The sequence below is a fragment of the Stegostoma tigrinum genome, unplaced genomic scaffold (genome assembly GCF_030684315.1).
Source record: "Stegostoma tigrinum isolate sSteTig4 unplaced genomic scaffold, sSteTig4.hap1 scaffold_66, whole genome shotgun sequence".
Lineage (NCBI taxonomy): Eukaryota > Metazoa > Chordata > Chondrichthyes > Orectolobiformes > Stegostomatidae > Stegostoma > Stegostoma tigrinum.
In genome coordinates this window covers 1,794,282-1,810,084 of record NW_026728600.1, presented here as the reverse complement: position 1 = coordinate 1,810,084, position 15,803 = coordinate 1,794,282, and the positions used below count along the sequence as shown (strand labels likewise).

General features: G+C 46.3%; 1 long non-coding RNA gene across 1 annotated transcript; it reads right to left on the bottom strand.

Moving 5' to 3' along the window:
- Window positions 1–921: 921 nt before the first annotated feature.
- On the bottom strand, window positions 922–14,487 carry LOC132209097 (uncharacterized). The gene is made up of 4 exons (XR_009445200.1): window positions 14,302–14,487; window positions 11,269–11,421; window positions 8,633–8,730; window positions 922–1,801 (listed from the first exon to the last, which is right to left on the bottom strand). It is a non-coding gene; the product is annotated as an uncharacterized LOC132209097 (long non-coding RNA).
- Window positions 14,488–15,803: the final 1,316 nt, after the last annotated feature.

The window sequence follows — 15,803 nt, the reverse complement described above, 5'->3', positions numbered from 1 at the left end:
ATGCAATCATGGATTATAGGACATGACACATCCCAATCCTATGTTTGGATTTAAAACTTTCCTTTGATTTTTATCTACAAAATGAAAGATTACCTTGTTTCCAATAAACAAACGTCTGTGGAGAGCAACAGAATCCGTCACTGTAAAGGTGCGCAGACCTATCTAACAAATAAAGGGCCATCGAGATCATCACAGAATTCCTGCAGTGTGGAAGATGGCCATTCAGTCAATACCAACCCTCCAAAGAGCATCCCAACCAGTCTCACACCCTACCCTATCCCTGCATTTTGCACACAAGATACTGTGGGCAATTTAGCATAGTCAATCTACATAATTTGCACATTTTTGGACTGTGGGAGGAAACCAGAGCATCTGGAGGAAACTCACGCAGACAGTGTCTGGGTAAAACACTCTTCGTCAGGTCAGTGCAGACTTGATGGGCTAAGTGGTCTGCTCCCACAGTGGAGGGATTCTCTGATCTCCAGAAACAAGCCCAAAACACATGGTTTTTGAATCTACTATAACAATGTGTGGAGCTGGGTGAACACAGCAGGCCAAGCAGCATCTCAGGAGCACAAAAGCTGACCTTTCAGGCCTTGTCCCTTCTCTAGGCGCGAAAAGTCAGCTTTTGTGCTCCTGAGATGCTGCTTGGCCTGCTGTGTTCATCCAGCTCCACACTTTTTGTTATCTTGGATTCTCCAGCATCTGCAGTTCCCATTATCACTGATACTATTTTTGATTCTACTGTTAGCTATATTCAAACCAATCAACTTATTCAGAAATTTGCTGGTAGTTAACCAGTCCTGATGAACCGGGAAATCCCTTTTCACATATCGTGCAGGTGGATAGTCTTTAGTCAGTGTGAATGTGTCGATGTGTTGTGACAACGTGACTATTTCCAAGCTCTACCTTACACAACTGTCAGTGTGACATTTTATTCACAATACCAGCACCTTCAATTGAGCAGGGATCAGTAATATCTGTACAAACAGCCCAAAACCATGGTTCATTTGCTAGTGAGAGTGACAGCAAAGTCCTTCAACTGTGGTTGTCTGTGAACTCGCTGGTGTGTTAACAGTTTGGATGACAATGAATCCCTTCCCACACTCAGAGCTCATGAAAGGTCTCTCCCCAGAGTGAACTCGTTGGTGCATCAGTGGGGAATTCCAGTCAGCAAAGCCTTTCCCTCACGCAGAACAGGTCAATGGTCTCTCTCCAGTGTGACTCTGGTGGTCAGTTTCTAGCTCGGATCGATGAAGAAATTCCTTCTTGCAATCTGCACATTTCCACACTCTCTCTCAGTGTCACTGCACTGGTGTTCGGACATTTCAGATGAATCTTCACAGACTCTTCAACATACACACCATGTGCTTTTCTCCCCAATATGAGTGCTGCTTTTTCCTTCAATGTTCAAAATCCTGAGAAAATTGGGTTTGTGATAAACAAAGTGACTGTCAGACCTGGATGTGGAACAGTTTGAATTCTCCGACGGCAGACTATACTTTCAAACAGAAAGTAAGTGTAGCGAGTAAGAAACCAGAAGGGGACACACATTGTGAAACTGAGAAATTCTCTTGGACATGTGTGGAGCAACACTTGGGGAATATGCTAGATCACCATTAGAACAAATTCATTCACAAATATCCTCCAGGTAAGGGATCCAGTCAGTGTTTGCATCAAACTACCAAAAGAGAGAGGTGGGAGAGCCAGGGAGGAAGGACAGTCATTGTATAGATCTGTAACTCAACCTTTCGATCCCTCTGAAAGACTAAGAATAGTGCAGAAGTAAAATTGTGGAAATCTGAAATGAAAACAAAAAAAAAATGCTTCGTCAGAGTTGTACAGCACAAAACAATCCCTTTGGTCCCAGTTGTCCACGCTGACCAGATATCCCAAATTAATCTAATCCCATTTGCAAGCATTTGACCTATATTCTGCTACACCTTTCCTATTCACATACCCATCCAGATACCTTTTAAATGTTGTAACTGTACCAGCTTCCACCAGTCCCTCTGGCAGCTCATTCTACACAAGCACCACCCACTTTCCCTTTAAAAAAAAACAAATTTGCTGGAAAAGCTTAGCAGGTCTGGTAGCATCTGTGGAGGAGGGAAAAAATAAGTTAACATTTTGGGACTGGTGACCCTTCCTCAGAACCCGAAACTCTTCTCTCCTCCAGAGATGCTGCCAAACCTGCTGAGCTTTTCCAGCAACTTTGTTTTTTTTTCAGATTTACAACATCTGCAGTTCTTTTGGTTCTCGGCTTTCCCTCTCAGCTTAAGCCAGTGTTATTAGTTCTAGTCTCCCCTAACCTGGGAAAACAATCTTGGCCATTCACCCTCCGCCCACCATAATTTTAACAACGTCTATAAGGTCACCAGTCAGCCTTCAAAACTTCAGGGAAAATAGCCCCAGCATATTCAACCTCTCCCTACAGCTCAAAACTTCCACCTCTTGCAACATTCTTGTAAATCTTTTCTGCACCATGCTAAGTTTAACAGCATCATTCCTATAGCAGGGAGACCAGAACTGAACACAGTATTCCAAAAGCAGCATCATCAATGCCTTGTTCAGCGTATAACATGACCTCCCAACTCCTACACTCAATGCACTGACCAATAAATGCAGCACAGCAAATATCATCTTCACTACCTTCTGTACCTGCAATTCACCTTCAAGGAACTGTGCACATGCACCCCAAGGAGTTTCTGTTACATAACAATCCCCAGGGCCTCATCATTAACTGTTTAAGTCCTGCGCTGATCGTCATTACCATAATGCAATCGCTCACATTTATCTGAACTAAAAACTTATTTCTATCACTCCTTAGCCCATCAACCCATCTGATTACGTTCCCATTGCACTTGGAGGTAAACTCCTTTGCTGTCTTCTACAACAATTTTAGTGTCATCTGCAAACTTACTAACCATTCCTCCAATATTCATTCCACATGATTTGCATCAATGATAAAAAAAGCAGTGGACCCAGCACCGATCCTTGCAGCACACTGCTGTTCATAGTCCTCTAGAATGAATCTGCTCCCCCCGACCCCACCATGATCCTGTTTCCTACCTTCAAGCCAATTTTGTTTCAAATAGCTAACTCTCCCTGGATCCCATTTGATCTAATCTTGCTAACCAGTCCATCATGTGGAGCTTTGGTGAATGCCTTGCTGAAGTCCATATAGACAGTGTCCACTGCTTTGTCTTCTTCAATCTTCTTTGTCACTTCTTCAAAAAAACTCAATCAATTAAGTGAGACAAGATTTCCTACTCACAAAGCCATGCTGACTATCCCTAATCAGTCTTTTCTTCTCTAAACACATGCAAATCCAGTCCCTCAGAATCCCCTCCAGCAATTTACCCACCACTGACATCAGGCTCAACGGTCAATGGTCCTCTGGCTTTTCCTTAAAGAATGGCACCACATTAGCCACCCGGCCTTCTGGCACTTCACTAGTGTCAGTGATACAAATACCGCAGCAAGGGGCCAGCAATTATTTCCCCAGCTTCTCCCAGAGTTTGTGGGTAACACCTGATCAGGAGCCAGGAACCTAACCACCTTTGTGCATTTTAAGACGTCCAGCACCTAGACCTCTGTAATATGGCCACTTTTCGCAACTCATTATTTATGTTTCCAAGTTCTCTCACTTTCATATCCTTCTCTGCAGTAAATATTAATGCAAAATACTTACTTACTATCTCAGCCTGCAGTTGGACACAGGCAGCCTTGTTGATCTTTAAAGGGGCCATATTTTCTCCCTAGTTGTTTTTTTGTCCCAAATGAAGTTTCAGAATCTCTTGGGATTTCCCTTAACTCAATTTGCCAAAGATAGCTCATGTCTCCTTTTTGCCGTCCTGATTTCTCTTGAGTATACTCCTACTGCCCCTATACTTCGAGGGATTGACCCAATTCCTGTTGTCAATACCTGACATGTGCTGCCTTCTTTTTCTTGACCAGAGCCTCAATTTCTCCAGTCATCCAGTATCCCCTACATTTACCAGCCTTGCCCTTCACATGAACAGAAACATATTGTGCCTGGGCTCTCCTTATTTTAGTTTTGAGGGCCTCCCACTTTCCAAGCATTCCTTGACCTGCATATTACCTCTCCCGATCATCTTTTGGAAGTTCCTGCCCAATAATGTCAAAGTTAGCCTTACTTCAATTTAATACACACTTAGAATTTTGAAATGTATAAGTTTTATATTTAAACTGATCACATCTGCCTGCATCTGGCATATACTCCTCTAAACCTCTCCTATCTATGTCTTTATTCAAATGTCTTTTAAACAACGTGACTGTACCTGTATCTACCACCTCCTGAAAGTTCGTTCCACACATGGGCAACTCCATAAGAATAAAAATATCCCTCATGTCTTTTTCAATATGTCTTTCTCCTCTCACCTTACACACATGTCCCCTTGTCTTGAAATCACCCAACCTTGGGAATAAACCCTTGCTATTCGCATAATCTGTGCCCTCATGATTTTATGAACCTCTAAGGTCACTCCTTAACCCGTTATGCTGCAGTGAGAAACGTCCTAGCTTTGGCTGTCTATGTGAGAATCAAGCCCTCCAATCCTGGCAACATCCCAGCAAGTCTATTCTGAACTGTCTCCAGTTTAATAATAACGTCCTTCCTGTAACAGGGCAACCAGAGCTGCACACAATACCTCAAATGAAGCCTAAACAATGTTGTATACAACCTCAACACAACATCCCAACTCTGAGACTCAGAGGTCTGAGCAATGAAGGCAAGTGTGCTAAACAACATATTAACCAGCCTGACTACTTGTCTACATAAACTTCAAAGAATTATGTACCTGAATCTCAGCATTTCTCTGTTTCACAACTCTAGCCTGGGTGCAACCATCAATTGTGCAAGTCCTACCCTGTTCATTTTACCGAAATACAATGTCTCACATTTATTCAAATTGAACTTCATCCTCCACTCAACTCATTGACATAATTCATCAAGATCTCGCTGTCATCTTAGATAACCTTCACTCACCACTAATTCTAGTATCATCTGCAAACTTACTAATCTTGTCCCTTAAATTCTCATCCAAATATTTAATCTAAATGAGAAACAAAAGTGGCCCCTGCACTGATTGCTGTGGAACACACTGGTCACAGAACTCCACTCTGAAAAATCCCACAACACCACATTCTCTCTGACAACTAAGCCAATTCCGCTTCCAATTAGCGAGCTCTTCCTGAATCACATGTGATCTAACTTTACTCATCAGTCTACCATGTGGAACCCTGTCAAAGGCTTCACTCTCACTCTGGGAGGTGCTGCAAATCTGACCCAATTCCCCCGCCATTTGTCCATCATTCCTTGAAAAGTTAAATCCCAACTTTCTTCTGAGAATAACTGCTAAATCTGCATCCAGCTGCCATTCAGACTGTTCCAGATCCTGGGAACTTGCTGAGCCAAACAAACAATCTTCACATTTTCACCCTGCATTATTTGCCAATTAGCTGAATGTTGTATTCTACGGTTACCAAACATTGCTACTACAATGGAAAATCTCAGCTTCTGTTAGCTCTCTCCAAACCAGAGACCCACCATAATTTTAATTGACTTATGGGATGTGGTCTATGCTGCACAGACAAATATTGATTGCCCATTTTTATTGGACATGGAGAAAGTGGTACTTTCTCTGACTGCTGCACTCCATGTGCTGTAAGTACACCACTGTGCTGTTTGGATGATAATCCACCCTGGAGCCTCACTACCCTCCCTACTGCAGGAATCATACCTCAGACCTCACTACCCACCAAATCATGCCCTCAGGCCTCACTTACCTGCATTACTGCAGGCATCACCCTCGAGCGTCAACACGCTTCACATCCCTGGAATCCCTCTCCAGCCTCACGACCTGCCTATCGCTAGAATCCCCCAGTAGCCTCATAACTCACACCATCTATTCAGATTCCTCCAGTCTCACAAACCACCTTATCTCTAATCTCCTCCAGCCCACAAACTGATCCCACGATGAAGCATTCCACTCTCGCACATCCCAGATGTCCAAGTTCTTCAAGGGCCGCAACGTTCCCCCGACAGTGGTCGAGAACGCCCTTGACTGCGTCTCCCGCATTTCCCGCAACACATCCCTCACACCTCGCCCCCGCCACAACTGCCCCAAGAGGATCCCCCTCGTTCTCACACACCACCCCACCAACCTCTGGATACAACGCATCATCCTCCGACGCTTCCGCTATCTACAATCCGACCCCACCGCCCAAGACATCAGCACCACCCCTGTCTGCTTTCCAGAGAGACCACTCTCTCCGTGACTCCCTTGTTCGCTCCACACTGCCCTCCAAACCCACCACACCCAGCACCTTCCCCTGCAACCACAGGAAATGCTACACTTGCCCCCATACCTCCTCCCTCACCCCTATCCCAGGCCCCAAGATGACTTTCCACATTAAGCAGAGGTTCAACTGCACATCTGCCAATGTGGTATACTGCATCCACTGTACTCGGTGTGGCTTCCTCTACATTGGGGAAACCAAGCAGAGGCTTGGGGACCGCTTTACAGAACACCTCCGCTCGTTTCGCAATAAACAACTGCACCTCCCAGTCGCAAACCATTTCCACTCCCCCTCCCATTCTTTAGATGACATGTCCATCATGGGCCTCCTGCAGTGCCACAATGATGCCACCCGAAGATTGCAGGAACAGCAACTCATATTCCGCTTGGGAACCCTGCAGCCCAATGGTATCAATGTGGACTTCACCAGCTTCAAAATCTCCCCTTCCCCCACCGCATCCCAAAACCAGCCCAGTTCGTCCCCTCCCCCCACTGCGTCACACAACCAGCCCAGCTCTTCCCCTCCACCCACTGCATCCCATAACCAATCCAACCTGTCTCTGCCTCCCTAAACTGTTCTTCCTCTCACCCGTCCCTTCCTCCCCCCCCAAGCCGCACCTCCATCTCCTACCTACCAACCTCATCCCACCTCCTTGACCTGTCCGTCTTCCCTGGACTGACCTATCCCCTCCCTAACTCCCCACCTATACTTTCCTCTCCATCTTCGGTCCGCCTCCCCCTCTCTCCCTATTTATTCCAAAACCCTCACCCCATCCCCCTCTCTGAAGAAGGGTCTAGGCCCGAAACGTCAGCTTTTGTGATCCTGAGATGCTGCTTGGCCTGCTGTGTTCATCCAGCCTCACATTTCATTATCTTGGATTCTCCAGCATCTGCAGTTCCCATTATCACAAACTTCTTTAGCTCTATAATTGTCTTCAGCCTCACAAACGTCCCTTTGTCTGAGGTCTCCTCCAGCCTCACAATCTTCCCCATTTCTGTAATCTCTTCCAAGCTCACTTTTCCCTATTTTTGTAGTCTTCTCCAGTCTCAGAACCCTTCCTGCCTCTAATATCGTCCGGCCTCACAAATGGATGATACAAGAACGATATTTCTTTCCTCTAATACAATCCTTATTTTTATACACCCACTTGATGGCGGTGCTTTCACTTTCCTGGGCTTCAGGCCCCAGAATTGAGGTAAACCGCATTACGTCTATACCTCCCTTTTCTCCCGAAAATACTGACCAATCATGAGTCATTTATTCTAATAGCTCATATTCTGAAATGACTTGAAATATTGCTGGGTATCTTCCTATGTGAACTGCCTCGGAGGTCTACAGTACAGAAAAAGGCTTTGTGGCCCATCCAGCCAGTGCCGGTTAAAAACCACCTAACCGTTCTAATCTAATTTTCCAGAACTTGGCCCATAGACTGGCCTGTGTTGGCATCACAAGTGTGTATCTAAATATGCCTTAAACGCTATGAGGATCTCTGTGCCGACCACCCTCACAGACAGTGAGGTTCAGTGCCATTGTCACAGCATGATGACATCACAGACAGGAACAGAGACGAGCTGAGTCTGTGCAAACCAAAGATCCCCCACACACTGAAGGACGGGAGGGTCCCTGATAGGGGGCAGAGGAGATTTAACAGAATGGTTTGTAGGGAGAGGGTTTTTAGTTGCATGGATAGGGTTTTTTTTAAAGTTATAATTTCATGTGACTTAGGTATTGCTGGTACATATTGAGAATATCCATCGACAATAGATGGACTCTCCTTCTCAACCTCTCCCCTCGCCTGGGGTGCAGTAATCTTCAGGTTAAACCAGCCCTATAGTCAGGTAGGACAATGGTGACTTTACCTTAGGCATAGTGATGCCACTGTGCCTCGGTGGTGCAGAGGGGAATGTTGCATGTGGTGGATGGGACACCACTCTGACACTGCTTCACCTGGAGGATGTTACCTTTCTTTAATATTGTTGGGGCTGTACTCATGCAGGGAAGTGGAAAATGTGCCAACACAATCCGGATGAGTGCCTTACACACAGGAAACAAACAAACAGTCATTGGGGAATCAGGTGCTTGGAGAAACTAAGATTGATCTCCTTTTAACAAAGGATTTTGAGGGGACCTTAATAGGCGGTGTTTCCAAAAGATAAACATTAGGACGGCAAAACGCACACTCAACTGGCCATAAGAAAGGACTACAGGACATATGTTGAAAGTCGTAGGAAAGATCTATTGAGAGAATGGAGCAATAAGAGAGAAATTTTACATGGCAAATGGGAACGAGCTGGAACACAATACTCACACACAATGCGAATATCCAGGTGCTGATGAATTAAGTAATTCTGTCAGTTTCGTGTTACAATTATTCAGCTTCCCACCTGAAAGTCCACTTGTAATATTCTGTAACACAAATTCATAAAATACATCACTGACAGTCGGGTTAGAAATTCACAACATCCCCTCCTCCTGGCCAAGGGTAACTGTGCATTGTTCCTGCTGCACATTATTCCTTGTGGGGGTCCACAGTTGATTCAGGGGAATAGCACAGTGCTATTCCGACCAGATTATTTGACCTGGGAGTACTCAGCATTGACTCTGACGCCTGGAAGTCTCATGGCTCCTGCTGATTACGATGTACCATCCTCCCTCTGTTGATAAATCGGCAGCAGTATTATCGCTAGATTATTGATCCAGAGACCGAGATAACATTCTGGGGACCTGGGATCGAATCCTGCCATTGCAGATGGTGAAAATTGAATTAAATAATGATCTGAAATTAAGAGTCTACTGATGACCATGAAACTATTGCCAATTATCAGCAAAGACCCATCTGGTTCGCTTTTGTCCTTTCAGGAAATTTGCCATCCTTACCTGGTCTGGATGACATGTGACTCCAAAACATAGCGATGTGGTTGACTCTTTATTGCCTTCCAGGTAATAAATGCTGGTGCAGCCAGCAATTTCCACATCCCAAGAGTGAATTTTAATAAACAAAAAACTCCTCAATGTTGAACAGCTCTTGGAGAAAGCACTGAGAGTGTGAACAGCACTAAATGTACTCAATGTCCACCTTCAGGAGTAATTTGCAGGAGGATTACCAATCAGGCTAGTCGGGTCCTAAAGGACAAAGCTGCCTGGCTGGGACTGCAGCAGGTGGTGACGCACCAAACGGGGAAAACATAGCTGATCTCATCATCACCAATTTCCCAGCTGCAGAGGCATCTGTCCGTGACAGAACTGATAACAGCGACCACCGCACACTCCTGTGGAAACAAAGCCTCATCTTAAACTTGATAATACCCCCCCATTGCGTTGGGTGGCACGAACTTTGGCTGAAAGGAACAGACTTGGAACAGACACAGGAACTCCAAACCTGATATCTATGAGGCTTTGAGAGAGACTACAACAGTAGCAGACCTTCTCCAGCTAAATCTGTAACCTCATGGCCCAGCATACCCTACAGTCAGCCATTGCCAATGACCCAGGAGACAAACACTGGTTGAATGGAATAGTATCGGAGTACATGCCAAGAACAGCACAAGGCAGACTTAAAAATAAGGTGCCAACCTGGTAAAACTACCAAACAGGACTACCTGCATGGCAAATACCATAAGCAGCAAGAGTTAGAGCTAAGCCACCCCATAACCAATAGATGAGATGTAAGCTCTGCAGTTCTGTCACACCCAGTCGTGAATGGTGACGAACAATTAAACAACTCACTGGAGGAAGCATGCCAAAAATCCCCATCCTTACTGACAGAGGAGCCCAACCTATCCATGCAAAAGGTAAGAGTGCAGCAATCTTAAGCCAGAAGTGTCAACTGGATGATCCATCTCAGCCTTCTCCAGAGGTCCCCAACATCAGAGATGTGAGTTTTCATCCAATTTGATTCATTTCAAATAATATCAATAAACGGAAGAATTGTGCAAAGGTTATGGGTCCTGACAACACTGGCAATAGTACCGATGACTAGTGCTCTAGAGCTTGCTAGCCACCAAGCCAAACTGTTTCAGTCCTGCTACAGTGCTGGCATCTACTGCCAATTTGGAAAACCGCCCAGGTCTGTTCAGCACAAAAACACAGCAAATCCAACCCGACCAATTTCCCCTCAAGCACTCGACTCTCTATCGTCAGTAAAGTGATGGAAGGTGTTGTCAACAGCAGTATTCAGCAGCACTTACTCAGAAGTAACCTGCTCAGTGATACCCAGTTTGGGCCACGGCGGGCACTCGGTTCCTGATTTTATTACAAACTTGATCCACAAATTCACAAGCAGCTGAATCCCCGACGTGAGGTGAGGGTAAACAGCAGAGCCCTGCACAAAAACCACTTATTTCCACTTCAGTGACAATGACCCAACAACAACACCTCAGTTTCAGCTCATTTGCTGAACCTCTCATCTATTCCTGTGTTACCTCTAGACTGAACTATCCAAACACACTGCCAGTCAGCCTCCCACATTCAACGGCCCGGAAACCTCAAGAATACCTAAAATTCTGCTGCACACAAGTTCATTTGTACCAAGACCTGTTCACCATCACTGCTGTGCTCCCTGACCCACAAAGGCTCCTATTTATAAGCAACAATTTAAAATTCTCATCCTTGATTTAATTCCTGGCTGCGATGAGCCCTATCTCCCTGCACCACACAACGTTCAAGACTTCGACAATTCATTTAGTTTCAGCTCCAACAATGCGCTTTGTCATTGCTTCACGACTGGAGGCTGTTTCCACAGTTGCCAGGCAACGTGGTCTGGAATTCCCATGATAAACCTCTTAAGTTTGCTTTCCTTCTTTAAGGAGTCAGGAAAACCTGCAAATTTGGTAACTTTTTGGTCACCTGATCTAATGTGGCCTTATGTCAAAAGTTTCTGGATAATATTTTTGTGAAATTCTAAAACATGATAAAAATACAAATTGTTTGTTGATTTGGACACACCATCAGCTCTTCAGTATCGCTAGATGACCGATCTGTAACTTCTCAAATGACCGCATTGTGGGAGCACCTTCATCATACGAACTGCAGCAGCACACGAAAGTTAAATATCACCTTCTCCACAGGGAACAGGGCTTTGGCAACGATCGCTGGTATCTGTGGAAGGAGAAACAGTAAATGTTGCAGAAGTGCAAAATGAATGACAGAATAAAAATGCTGTCGAATTTGGTGGTCTGAAATGGAAGAAAAATGCACTCTCTTTCTGGGAAATATTTCCTGGCTGTGAAAGATACCGTTCAAAAATTAATCTGGTAAGAGAGCAGCACATGGTGAGGGGGTGGGGAGCAGTGGAAAATTTATTTACAAAAAAGGTATAAGGAATTAACAATAAAATACTGCAGAGATCAAATAGACCCATCATTAGAGACCAACACCGACAAAAGTGATCAGGAAGCACAGAAGCGACTAAGAGCAGTGCGAGCTGCTACTATCCCACACTCTGGGAAAGAAATCCATAAGAAACAAACACTTGGATAAGAGAAAATGGGAACTGCAGATGCTGGAGAATCTGAGATAACAAAGTGTGGAGCTGGATGAACACAGCAGGCCAAGCAGCATCTTAGGAGCAGGAAAGCTGACGTTTCGGGCCTGGACCCTTTATCAGAAATGGGGGAGGGGAAAAGGATTCTGAACTAAATAGGGAGAGAGGGGGAGACAGATCGAACATGGAGAGAGAAGATAGGTGGAGAGGAGACAGACAAGTCAAAGAGGCAGGCCAGGGAGGACTGATAGGTCAAGGCGGTGAGATGAGGTTAGTAGGCAGGAAACAGGGATGCAGCTTGAGGTGGGAGGAGGATATACAAGAGAGGAAGAACAGGTTAGGGAGGTGGGGACAAGCTGGGCTAGTTTTGGGACGCGGTTGGAGGAGCGGAGATTTTGAAGCTTGTGAAATCCACATTGGCACCAATGGGCTGCAGGGTTCCCAGGCAGAATATGAGTTGCTGTTCCTGCAACCTTCGGGTGGCATCGCTGTGGCCCTGCAGGAGGCCCAGGATGGACACGTCGTCTGAGGAATAGGATGGGGTGTTGAAATGGTTCGCGACTGGGAGGTGCAGTTGTTTATTGCGAACCGAGCGGAGGTGTTCTGCAAAGCGGTCCCCAAGCCTCCGCTTGGTTTCCCCGATGTAGAGGAGGCCACAACAGGTACAGCGGATGCAGTATACCACATTAGCAGATGTGTAGTTGAACATCTGCTTGATGTGAAAAGTCTTCTTCGGGCCTGGTTTGGGGGTGAGGGAGGTGGTGTGGGTGCGGGTGCAGCACTTCCTACAGTTGCGGTTGAAAGTGCCAGGTGTGGTGGGGCTGGAGGGGAGTGTGGAGTGGACAAGGGAGTCATGTACAGAGCGGTCCCTCTGGAATGTCGACAAGGGTGGGGAGGGGAAAGTGTCTTTGATGGTGGGGTCGGATTGCTGATGGCGGAAGTGTCAGAGGATGATGCGTTCGATCCGGAGATTGGTGGAGTGGTATGAGAGGATGAGGGGGATTCTTTTTCGGTTGTTATTACAGGGACGGGCTGTGAGGGAGGAGTTGTTGAAAAATGCAGGAGACACAGTGAAGGGTGTTCTCGATTACTGCGGGGGGGGAGGGGAAGTGGGGGCTGGGGTTGCAGTCCTTAAAAAACAAGGACATCTGAGATGTACAGGAGTGGAACCCTGGGAGCAGATGCGGAGGTGAAGGAATTGGGAATAGGAGATGTCATTTTTGCTGGACGGTGGGTGGGAGGAGTTGTATACTCGCTAGCTGTGGGAGTCAGTGGGCTTGAAATGGATATCGGCTTCTATATGGTTGCCCAAGATGGAAACAGAGGTCCAGGAATGAGAGAGAGGTGTTAGAGATGGTCCAGGTGAACTTAAGTCTGGGGTGATAGGTACTGGTGAAGTGGACGAACTGCTCGAGCTCCCCATGGGAGCACAAGGCAGCGCCGATACAGTCATCCGTGTACTGGAGGAAGAGGTGGGGCTCAGGGCCAGTGTAGGTACGGAAGAGGAATTGTTCCAACAAAGAAGCAGGCATAGCTTGGGCTCATGCAGGTACCCATGGCCACCCTCTTTGTCTGTAGGGTGTGGGAGGAGTTGATAGAGAAGTTGTTGAGGGTGAAAATGAGTTTGGCAAAGCACCTAAGGTGGGGGTGGTCAGTGGAGGGGTACTGATCAGACCGGCAGGACGGGAAATAGCGTAGGGCTTTTAGGCCATCTGTATGGGGAATGCAGGTGCTCATGTGGTAAACTACATACGCTCTACCCTTTCTGGCCTCCTCTACATCAGGGAAACCAAGCGGAGGCTTGTGGACCACATTACAGAACTTCTACGCTCAGGTCGCACGAAACAACTGCTCATCCCCACTTCCCTAACCTGTTCTTCCTCTCACCTATCCCCTCCTCTCAACTCAAGCTGCACCCCCATTTCCTACCTGCTAACCTCATCCCAACCACTTGACCTGTTGGTCCTCCCTGGACTGACCTATCCCTTCCACACCTACACTCACTTTTACCTGCTCCATCCCCATCTCTTTACCTTGTCTGTCTCCTCTCCACCTGCCTCCCCCTCTCTCCCTATTTATTTCAGTATCCCCTTCCCCTCCCGCATTTCTGAAGGGTGTAGGCCCGAAAACGCCAGCTTTCCTGCCCCTCTGATACTGCCTGTCCTGCTGTGGTCCTCCACCCCGACACCTTGTTCTCTCACTTTCAGCCAGATGCGGCTGCGCATGCGCCCAGCTTGAGCTTGGCCCTTCGAAAATTTCAAAGCTACCGCGCATGCGCCTCGCGGATCATTGCCCCCAATAAAGATGGTGGCGGTCACACAGGCCTATCGCCATCTGAGGCATTGATTTGTTTTCTGCAAACGTGAGTCTGGGAGTTTCAAACGTGTGTGTTTTCCGACGTGCACTAAGTGTTTGTAAAACTTCCAAACCCATACGAATATCACTCCCCTCCCGCTTTCTGCCGTTTTGCTTTCTTTACCGTGTCCTGCTCTTACCTCAGTTGCACAAATCTTGGTCTCAGCGAAGGAGCTAGGCCCGAAACGTCAGCTTTCCTGCTCCTCTGATGCTGCTTGACCTGCTGTGTTCATCCAGCTGCACACCATGTTATCTCAGAGTCTGTGGTATCTGCAGTTCTGGTAATCTCAGCGACTCTGGACCGCTCTCGTGGATGATCACGTGGTTTTCACCGATCCCGCCCCATCTTCATTCCGATTGGCTAGAAGGGCAGGGACTTCCGCCCGGCCCTGCACTGCATCTCTGTGCTCATATTGGTCGCGCACTGACATCAATCACCCAGACGCCATTGTCAGCTGGAGCATGCGCAGTGCTTTGTGTTGTCATTGTCAGAAGCAAATGATCGTCGTCACAATGTTGCATTTTGAGACAAATGAGACTGAGAACCGGATGAGAAAGATTGTTACATTAGCGATCCTGGGGTTTTAATAAGTCGCTCTGAGGAAGGGGCACTGCACCCGAAACGTTAACTCTGTCTTTTTACCTTCACAGATGCTGCCAGACCTGCTGAGCTTTTCCAGCAACTTTGTTTTTGTTCCTGATTGACAACATCCCAGTTCTTTTGTTATTTTTTAATAAGTCGCGATTGAAAATGCTTCCTGCAGCTCAAAGCTAAAGATAGCTCTTGATACCGCTCTGCCAGCGAATAGGGAAATGGCGGTGAAATAAGGGTAATAAATACAGGTATAACAGTCCTCAGGTAAGATGTAAAGAGAATAATTATGAATATGAAGAACACCACGTGGTGAAGTGAGGTGAGTGTTGTTCATATGAACTGTGATTGGGCAGAGAGGGAGGTTAATCAAAAAAGAACAAGCATAAAAGAGATTCTTAAGAAAGGTCTGTGCAATAGAAAACAAGGAGAATCAGAAGGTAAAAGCCCAAGACGGAGGAAACAGTTTGAAGACCGAGGCTGCAAAAACTTCAATAAGTTGTTTCACTGCTAGTTATTGACACTAGCAGTATAACCCACATTCAACTGGAAATAGCTGTCTGAGTTGTCACTATAGTTTACTTCATAACAGATAAACTTCTCCACACTTTGTCTCAATAAGGCTGACAGTTGGTTCATAAATCAGTTCTTCTGCCAAGTCCATTCCTGTTTGAAAAGGGGTGTAGATCACATTTAAATCGACAATGCTAAATGTCAGTCCAGGCTGGCAGCCAAACTCCACTCCCTCACCACTGACTCCATCCCTGCCCCTGGTAACTGGCTGGTAACACACTGCTCACAGTCATGGTGCAATATTTCACCCCAAGATGAGCTTCCAACCACATTTCTCACCCCCACGCCCATTACCACAAAGACCACGTATAATTTCAACCTCAACAAGATCTCAGTTCATCTGTTGCTGAAACTCTCATGCATTCCTTTGTTACCTCTCGACTTAACTCCCCAAACACACTCCCGGCCGGCTTCTTAATTCTACTGCCCTGAAATCTTGAAATGACCCAAAAATCTACTGCCTGTGTGTTTACTCTC